This window comes from Echinops telfairi, unplaced genomic scaffold, assembly GCF_000313985.2.
Source record: "Echinops telfairi isolate 266 unplaced genomic scaffold, ASM31398v2 ScPeMD7_2291;HRSCAF=2852, whole genome shotgun sequence".
Taxonomy (NCBI): Eukaryota; Metazoa; Chordata; class Mammalia; order Afrosoricida; family Tenrecidae; genus Echinops; species Echinops telfairi.
This window is the reverse complement of record NW_022106189.1, coordinates 35,287,859-35,296,226: the sequence shown is the minus strand read 5'-3', so window position 1 is coordinate 35,296,226 and position 8,368 is coordinate 35,287,859. Positions and strand designations below refer to the sequence as shown.

The 8,368-nt window shown below is 46.0% G+C and overlaps 1 protein-coding gene across 3 annotated transcripts in view; it reads right to left on the bottom strand.

Moving 5' to 3' along the window:
• The window catches only part of ZNF19 (zinc finger protein 19), a 76,679-nt gene that overhangs the window by 39,927 nt on the left and 28,384 nt on the right, over window positions 1–8,368 (bottom strand). For 2 of the 3 annotated variants that reach the window (XM_045293801.1, XM_045293802.1), the window contains one exon: window positions 5,117–5,250. The gene's annotated coding sequence lies outside the window, so the exon portion shown is untranslated. Of the gene's footprint in view, window positions 1–5,116; window positions 5,251–5,373; window positions 5,451–8,368 lie in introns of those variants that run through there. The other variant, XM_045293800.1, reaches the window with a different exon arrangement.

Sequence of the window (8,368 nt, the reverse complement as noted above, 5' to 3'; positions counted from 1 at the left end):
ATACCATGATATCGCCAGGGTCTGCACCGGGTTGAGGATAGGTTTGTCACAGGCTGACTCAACCCGACATTCATTACAACACACCGTTGCTCCCATGCTTTAAGCTGTTCCCTGCCAAGCCAAGGGTAATGTTAAATGCTCCCACTTCACAATCAGGGCTCCCGCCTGTCCATAACCCTTTATTCTATGGCTGTACAGAAGCCCTCCTGTTTGGAAAAGTTCATTTGTCCAGGGTCCCCAAATCATGCCATACCACATGGCCTTTCCTGAAGGTGATATGCCCACCCTCCTACCCACCTGCTTGACTAGGCTAAAGGAGATGATATTTCCTCCTCAGATCTCTCGTGGAAAACCTCTATTTTCCACGTTACTACACGCCATGCTGGTTTTCCCCCGGTGTGAGTCTCCTGACATTATTTAGGAAGTGTCTGTAGTTAAAATGGTTTGGAATTGTGTGCTGACGATAATAGTAAGTATATCTAGACTGAGTCATATCAACCTATTTACACTCTACTGTTTAAAGTATGCTTATAGGATTTAGATTACCTTTAAACTGATCTATGTAATATATAATAAAAGATACAGTTGGGTGCCCGTGTTTAAGAAATGACCGTTGTACCTGGGGTAGGAAAATGAGTTAATCTGTGATGAGAGTTTATTTTATATTGTAGCTTCAATGTATCTTATTGAACCAGGTTTTCTGTGGGTGAGTTCAAATGATTACATTGTTTAGTTATGGGGAATTCTGTATTTGTTGTGCACAAAACAGTAAGTTCCCTTTCAAAGGCAGAACAAAGGTCTATTCATTCATTCCTTTGACAGATTTTCAATGAGCACCTTCTATATGCCAAGCACTGTGCTAAGTGCTGGACAGACATAGATAAAAGATGATCCTGCCTTAAAGAAGCTCCGCAACATTCTTTGGGAAGATGGGTAAGGCCTGTGACAAAACTATCCTCAAGGGACTCTGTAAACAATCACCCCGAGTCACAATAATACTGACAAACACACATTCAGTGGTTCACAATGTCTAGGGTATTTGGCTAAGTGATTCTGTTGATACAGAAATTTGTGGATGTTGGCTGATATTGACTGATCTAGGAAAGTTTCACAACCATGATGATTTAGGTCTGCTTCAAGTGCCTCTCATCCTCCAACAGGCATGTTCTCACGACAGTAGCTTATACACAAGAGCAATAGCATGTCCAACTGTATAAATGAGTTTTAAGCCTTTGCTTAAAACCATCTCGTTGGCCAAAATAAGTTCCAGGGCCAAGGTTAGAATAGGTTACACAGCAAAAGAGAAAACTACAAAGACAGACAAAGCATTGAGATATTCCTTGGAATCCATGAAAGGTTCTGGTCACAGACCAAGAACACTTAACTCAGCCCAGAGAGTTAAGGAAACTTTTGTGAATTAATGGTTCCTTGGGGACACAGCAGGGGAGGATGAGGTGGCGGGGTGGTGGTGGAATGGGAGCTACTAATGATGAGTACAAGAATGAAGAACACGGTCTCAAACTGATTGTGATAATGATTGTTCAACTCCGCTTGATGTGATTAAACTATTGTATAACATGAATTATATGCCAATGAAACTGTTGGTGGTGGAGGGGGGTAAGGTTTCCCAGAGAAACTGTCCCTGACTTTAGTTGAAACTTGAAAGAGAAGATAAAACCTAGTCAGACCAAAAAGGAAGGAAGATGCTTTAAGCCGAGTGAACTAAGAAGTACGTTGTGTCTTTGGAGACCTTGGCCTAATAGAACGTACATGACCTTCACTTTAGTCCTCTCCATGCCTTCCTATCTGGAAACAGGTGTGAACCCTCCAGGAGCAGCAGCACCTTTATGACCACAAGGCAGCAAGTGTGAAGTTGAAAGGCTACAGAGAGAAGGCACCCAGATTCATTACTTACCCACTTCATCAGCCTCAACTGACTACATTCAACTCCTCATTCTCGGGCCCTCCCAATCAGATTTTTGCATACCCATGGCCCTCCAGGTCTCCTTTTGTAAGGCCATTAATGAAATCCATATTGCTATAGACATGGTCTACCTGCAGTCTCCATCGTTCTTAATCTTTCTAAAGCTTTGACACGGTCGATTTCTTTCTCCCTGACCAGTGGTTCTCAACCTTCCTAATGCCATGACTCTCTACTACAGTTCCTCCTGTGGTGGTGACACCCCCCCCAAACCATCACATTATTTTCGTTGCTACTTCATCACTGTCATTTTGCTACTGTTATGAATCGGGCGACCCCTATGAAAGGGTCGTTCGACCCCCAAAGGAGTCGCTGTCCCTGACACTCTTTGGTCTCCTGACTTCCAGAATCCTACACACTGTTTCCCTCCTAACTTTCCAGCAACGCCTCCTTGGCTTCCTGTGTCCTCTTCCCCATTTCCTCACTCTTCCCGAGCACTCTCAGCCACCTCATGGCTCTTGGTTCATGACTTCCGCATTCAGATCTTCAGTCTGGATCTCTGATTTACGGATCTTACCACCTGCTCAACCTTCTGAGCTGGATATCCAACAGGCACCTTGAATTTAGCATGTCCCAAACCTACTTCAGAAAAAGGCAACCACAACCTTGAGTTGGCTTTGATTCCTCTCTCTCTCATCCCCACAGGTGACCCGTCAGCAGACACTTCGACTACCTTTTTTCATGGGGTCATATGAGTCAGAGGCTAACTAGACAGCAGCTAACCACCACCACCTTTAAAACGTATTTAGAATCGATGCCTCCATTGCCACTACTATGATCCAAGCCACCTTCTGTTTCCACCCCTCTTAAGGTTTACTCCCCGCAGAACACAAGTCATGCCTAGAGTCCTATCCACCAGTGGCTTCCCATCTCAATCCAAAAAGGATCCAAACATCTACTGACAAGGGCTAATTCAGACCTACACAATGTTCCACCCGGGCCATTGTTGCCTCTCAACGTTCCCTTCTGCTGTTCTCCCCACTTGTTCAACCTGCACCAGTAACACTGCCTTCCTTGCAGTTTCTGGCTTTGAGCCTCAGTCCTCGTGATGCCCATGGTCTGGGTAGGTTCCCCCACCCCCCACCCCCCACTTATCACCTCCGTCAGGTTGTTGCACAAATGTTATTTTCCCAATCCCTCTATCTAAAATTGCAACAATCTCCAAGTACAAGCACTAGCTCTTCTTCTCCCTTTTTCCCCTCCATAGCACTTATCACAATCTGATATCACCAAAACCCTCACTGCTGTGGGGTCCATTCCAATTCAGTGACCCTACAGTGCAGGGTAGAATTACATCTGTGCGTTTCCAAGGCTGAAAATCTCTATGGGAGCAGAAAGCCTCATTTTTCTCCTGTGGAGTGGCTGGTGATTTTGAACAGCTGACCTTGCAGTTAGCAGTTCAACTCGTAACCCACTACACCAGCAGGGCTCCTCCACAATCTGATATAGTATACATTTTATTTATGGTTTTGTCCCATTACCCAATAACATGCAAGCTCCATATGACAGAGAACTTTGTTTTGGTAACTGCTACTTTCAGTGCCCCAAACAGGGCCTGATATATAACAAGTGCTCAACAAGTATTTGGGGTATATGTAACGCAAAGGTAAGTAGGATGGACAGTAGAGAGACACAGCTCTTAGAAGATACTTCATGGCATGTCAAGGAGTTTGAACCTTATTTACAATGAGATATAAAAAAGTGTTTGGATCAGAAAAATGATCGGGATTGTAACCATCCCATGAAAGATCACTCTAGCAGTAGGACTGGAGGCAGAAGGAAGGCTTACGGGCTACTAGCAGGCTTTCAATCAGGAAAAATTAACAACATGAACAATGGCAGTGGCGATGGATGAAAAGAGAAGAGGGGAAATGTAATGATGAGTTAGGGACAGAAAAGACAGGCTTTGCTGGTCAACTTGTTGCATGGGCTGACAGCCTATCAGAAGACATCTTGATATTCTCTCCCTGATTCCCCTCATGAACTCATTGACTAGGCTATCACGGATGACCTGTGGCATTTGTGAAGTTGTGAATTCCACTTGTGAAATCCTGGAGGTAGAATTCCCAGGCCGTGTCCTGCCCTGATTGTGGATAAGGTACCCACGGTCTAGCAGCGCCAACCCCTTGGACCACCAGACATAGTCAATGGTGCCGAGGCTTTATTAATAACTCCGGCCTTCTCCTCGGTTTTAAACCTTCTCTTCCCTGCATAAGTCCCCGGAGAAAGACATCATGTTTGGTTCAATAGAGAGTTCATGAAAAAGAATGGGACCCTCAATGAGGTGGATAGACACAATGGCTGCCACAGTGGGCTTCGACATAGCACTTGCGAGTATGGTATGGCCTGAGCAGTGCTTCCTTCACCTAGAGGGTCCCTGTGAGTTGGGATTTATGGCATCTAACAGTAGCCCTGTTAGAAGGGGCCTCAAGGAAGCAAGGAACAGCAAAGACTTAATAACTGTGGTCATCTTGTCTCCTAATATTGACCTATCTGAATCCAACGAGAACTCCCACTATGTAAACACATAGTACGAACACACAGATAAGGACCGTTCCACTGCTAGGGAATATCTGCCGAAGCAGTCACCTCCAAGGAAGTTCTGCCCGCCTGCGCAGTCCTTTTGATACAATGCCTTATTGTGAGTAAGCTTCCCTCTCTGGTTTGCAGACCCTTGCTCAGAAGGTGCTGCCTCCCTGTGATGCCAAGATGCAGCCTCTGGAGCCTTAGCAAACCTCCAAGTTCTAATCACCCAGAACCTATTTCCTCCACTCTGCCAGTGCTCCACTCAGGGCAATGTCTAAGCCTGGCATTTACGAGGACTGGTGACCAATATGGCGAGGTGATGTCACTCAGCAGGCTCTACACATGACACCCAAGGAGCAGGTTGATGCATGCAGAGCAAACCGAGGAAGGCTGGAGTCCACAGGCAAAGGAACTCAACGGAAGTCTGACTGCTGTCCATGTGGCCAGGAGCAATGTGCGGACACCTATCTCCGTTGACGCCGTGTGCAGGTGGCCAGAATCAGAAGTATAACCAGAGAGAGATCCTTCTTGCCTCTGGTGTACTTGAGTGATCTCAAGTACTTGGGATCACCTTGGGAAGGTTTTTCAAAGCATGAAGGGAACACCTACCCAGTGTTCATCAGACGATTGACATAGACGCCGTGGGCTCGTTTTCCTTTTCCCGGGAGGTTAGAATGATACGTGATCTGCAGCGTCTGGGCATGACAGAGGTGGCACAGGGAATTTCGGCAGTTTTGTGTTTCCTAAAGGAGACATTGTGGGTAAGTGTAGCATCATGAGATGAAAGCACACGCGCGCACACACACACACACACACACACACACACACACACACACACGATGAAAGGCCATCAGTAGGACCTATACCTTCTTGCCATTGCGGACCAGAAACCTGGCACTTGCGAAGTCACTGGGCCACGGAACGGTACCCGTGAAGATGACTGAAATGGAAAACGTTTCGTTACATATCCACTTACCACAAAAAACAGGCCATACGACTTTATGATGGAAAAGTTGAAAACCCACAATGTCAAAGGAAGAAGAGATGAATCCCAGAGAGCGCCACAGTTCATCTTTCTCCTACTCGTGGAGAAATGCGCATCATAGAAATCATAGCGAAAGTATTGCTATGCTCATCCCCCTTTTTTTCCTTGTATTGTAAAACATTCGACCTTAAGAAACCCAACTGGAACCTAACATAGAGCATCTGCATCACAGTGCTGTATACAATGTGGGAAAGCTGCAAGCCATCGCGATGTCTGATCATACAGCACTGGGATATTATGCGTCCTTTAAAAATGCTGGTCAGAGAGTGTGAAGTCAAAAACTCTGGGTACAGCCCAGCCGTATATGCTAGGGTCTCCAGAGATACTTGTCTGCCAGGGTAGATGGCAAGAGTGTCCAGTCATAGCCCCAGAGGGTAAACAACCCAGTGTCTGTTTACAAGGTGATGCACAGGTTAGGGTCTGTTTACACATGGCATAGTACACAGCCTTCAAAATGAAGGCACTGTGTCTATAGCAAGATAATGTTGAATGACACAAGACAAAAGAACACATTAGTATGATTCCATTTGTACGAAGGTTAAACAGGAAAAATCGGAACTGTATTGTTCCAGGTGATAAGCCAAGGTAAAGCAAGGAATTGCCTGCCAAGAATAATGGTGGGTGTGTGGAAGGGCGGGGGCACAGGAGAGGCGGTGGCAGAGTGCATGACCCTCTTCTCGTTTAAGAAGAAGTTCCCTTTTGGTAACTGTGGAGATGTACTGTTACAATTGTGTTTCACAATGTACAATGTTTTAAAGTAAAAGAGGAGCACAAAAAAAAAGGTGAGCGAGTGTAGTAATATTTTCAGTATGATCCCAATGACGTAGATGTCTTCGTGCCCCGCAGGATGGTCACCAGGACTCCCTCTGGGCCCAGGCCCTGTAAAGGGGTATAAATTCTCTTCCTTTGACACTGTGGGTTTTCCCATTTTCCCTTAAGCCATCTCACTTTTCTAAATTGTGGTAAAGGAATAGGTAGCAAAGCATTTGCCGTTCCAACGATCTTCATGCGTACAGTTTAGTGACCGCGATTATATTCGTTGTGTTGTTCAACCATCACCCTGACCATTTCCCAACTTTTCTATCGCAAGTATTACTCTTAGAATAAGCATAACAGTGAAGCTACCAACTGCCCAGTTCTGGGATCTTCAGCTTAAACGAGGACGGCTTCAAAACACTCATGGGAAATTGGGATGGAGGAGCGACTGCAATGTTCCCATGCACAAAGCCCCCCATTCCTGTGCTTCCAGGCGCTTGGAGAAAAACAGGAAGGAGCACAGGCCACACTGGAAACCAATAGTCAGACCAATTTCCACAGGGTTTTGCCACTTAAATGACGTAAGCCTTCAGGGGGCTCAGCTGACGGAAACCAGCAAAGATACTTCCCAGATGACTCCAGAGTTTAGACACCCCCCACCCCACCCCGCGGTTCGCTCTTGCCTGGGCCTAGAAAAGGATTCGGCAGCTGAGCCCGTAAAGCAAGGCAGTATTACTATTTTCTATAATAACTACTGCTATTCAACTCTTATTATTGCGATCATACTGTGTTAAGGGCATTATAGGCATTGATCCTAACACAACAATTCTGTAAGGGGAATTTCATTACTCTTGTTACATGCTGATATTTTAGGGTTCCGATTTCTGTACCCCACCATAACTTTCCTCGATTTGGGTGAATATAGTGAGGCGTTTTCGCATCTGTTTTATGCTCATCATCACCTGGTAAAGTAGCAGACAGCAGTGTAGTTTAGAGAAATTACCTGATTGGTCCGAGGGCACAGAGCTAATGAAAAGCTACACCCTTTCGTATTTTCTTAGGTTCCTATTAGGCTCTGTCAAATTCAAAGCCACCCTACTGCCAACAAAGCAAAACGCTGCTAGACCCCGCCCCACCTCACAACTTTTGTCCTGAAAACAAACAAGCAAACAATTCCCATTGAGTCTGTTCTGACTCGTGACCATGCCACCAGGGCTTTTTCCCCCTTTAAAAAACAAAATAAAAACAAACTCACTGCCATCTAGTTGATTCTGAGTCATAGAAACCCCATAAGGCAGGGTAAAGCTGCCCGTTTGGGTGTCCAAGATTTTAAATCTTGACAGGAGTAGACAGCCTCAACTTTCTCCCACTGAAGCACCGGTGTCTTCGATCCAATGGCCTTGTAGTTAGCAGCTCAATTTGTACCTCGCTCTGCCACCAGGACTCCTTCTTTGTCTTCCTAAGGGGTGATAACGAAAGATTTTCTTTCCTCCACCCTAGCCAGATGCCAGTACAGCTACATCTTTCCCAAAGCTTTACAGACTTTAGCACAGAGGTCGAGAAACGCATCCTCTGGAATCCTGGAGCAGAACTGGCTGTCAAGTGCAATTCAGAAATAGCCCGTAGGCCTTCTGCTCTCCTCCATTCCGTGTAAGAGGGAGATGTGCCCTCTGGGGGGCATGCTGGCTGTAATTGTCCTGCAATCCCTCGCTCACCTCATCTCTTAATTCTCTGGGGCAGGTTCTCTCCCTTTTCTGCCCTATCCTTACGAGGTGGATCTTCACATCTACCTTCTAAGAACCAACATTCCAGAATGTTTCCCAGTTGTGAGAGAGAAAGCTTTGCTTCTTCCAGTCCCTGGAGCCGTGGGCCCCGAGGGTCACAGGTGTCACGGTCATCGGTCATCACCCTGAGCAGGTATTTTCTCCACTCCTCTTGGAAGGTGGGTCTTTGTTTCTGGCTGAAGTGGGAGGGCAGTGGAATTTGCTCTGAGAAGGGAAGGTTCAGCAAAATGCCAGGAGGAGGAGGAAGTCGGCAGGAGATGGTGAGTCAGAAGAGAG